Source organism: Ornithorhynchus anatinus, chromosome 8 (assembly GCF_004115215.2).
Source record: "Ornithorhynchus anatinus isolate Pmale09 chromosome 8, mOrnAna1.pri.v4, whole genome shotgun sequence".
Classification (NCBI taxonomy): domain Eukaryota; kingdom Metazoa; phylum Chordata; class Mammalia; order Monotremata; family Ornithorhynchidae; genus Ornithorhynchus; species Ornithorhynchus anatinus.
Window position 1 is genome coordinate 16,986,664 of NC_041735.1, and position 1,708 is coordinate 16,988,371.

Sequence of the window (1,708 nt, forward strand, 5' to 3'; positions counted from 1 at the left end):
AGTAAAGGCTGGCTGTCGGTTGATGTCTGAGGTTTATAAGAATTGAAATACACTCCCACAGATCCCATAAAGTCACACTGATCTCAGCACCTAATTTTGGCTAATGGTGGAATAGAAATGGAAATTCCATAAGAAAACAACCAACCTTCTCTCTGCTTTTGATTGGTTCCTTCCATAAATATGCTGAGGTCATAGGGGTACATCCCAAAGGAGATCTTGCCTTTTTTGGGATCTAAGCGGAGATTCTTTGTTCTAGGTCTTCTTGACCAACTTTTTATGTTTACCCTTGAAGGAAGAGTTGTGGGGCTTTTTGGTTTTTGTTTACAAACTTCTATCTGACTTTCATTCTTCCAGATACCCCCCAATTACCAGCTCCTCCTTAGTCAATATCTACTGGACACCCATTCAAACACTGACATCTGCCAATGGACTCCTTCCAATGTCAAGCCTTGATTTTCTGAATGTATCTAGTGAGGGCATTAAATTTCAAAGAAACAAGCAGCATGGCATACTGGATAGAGCTCCAACCTGGGAGTAAGAACATCATGGGTTCTATTTCCAGCTCTGCCACTTATCTGCTCTGTGGCCTTGGGCAAGTCACTTCACTTCCCTGTGCCTTAGTTACCTCATCTGTAAAATGGATATTGAGATTGTGATTCCCATGTGGGACAGGGACTGTGCCCAACCAATTTGCTTGTATCCACCCCAGCGCTTAGTACTATGTCCCAGCGCCTGGCACATAGTAAGCGCTTGGCAAATACCACAATTATTAATTGCTATTATTGTCAAGAGATAATTGATCCAGCCCCCAGTCTCTAGGCAATGAATTCTAACTTCTAATTTGATTCTCAAGACTATCCCACCACATTCACAACATTCTGGAATGGAAAGATACTCTGGATCTCATCTTAGTTTCTTTACCATGCAATTTTTTTTTAGGGAGAAAAATGAAGAAACACATCATCATTTTATATCTCGCTAATCCACTCACCTGGGCATCTCTCAAGTCCTCCACAATTAATTTTCCATTGTCTTTTCTCTGTTAGGTCTTCCTGTCAAAATGACACGCTTCAGAGTTCAAGACCTCAGAGAAAGAGTAAGCTTTTTAAAACACTCAGGGAAGTAAATGATTGGATTGCTAATACTTCAGCCCTTTTTCATTCATTCATTCATTCAGTTGTATTTATTGAGTGCATACTGTGTGCAGAGCACTGTACTAAGCGCTTGGAATGTACAATTTGACAACAGAGAGAGACAATCCCTGCCCAACAATGGGCTCACAGTCTAAGCACAATTTGTTTGCACACATAATTCCAGGCAAATGAGTTTTTAACTGACTGTTTCTTTCCCTAGACTATAGATCCAGCTGTAGAGTGCTGGATTCCACACTTTATGGCTCAAGTTGCTGTATTACTCCCCTGACCATTAATTCAGCCAGGGCATATTTCATTTAACAACAAATAACTACTTATTTTCATTTATGGCTATATCTGTCTAAGCATGACTTATTATCAGGCCATATCTTTGTGCTTATTCAGAGAAATGATTCATAATCACTAGCAAGTCTTCTTATCTATACACTTCAAGAGCACAGACATCAGCATTCAGCAGGTCCTCAATGACATTCTCAAAGCCTGATCCTCGGAGTCCAGTGAGTTACAAGAATTTTCCATGGAACCAAAGCTGATTCTGCCCTCCTGACTTATGT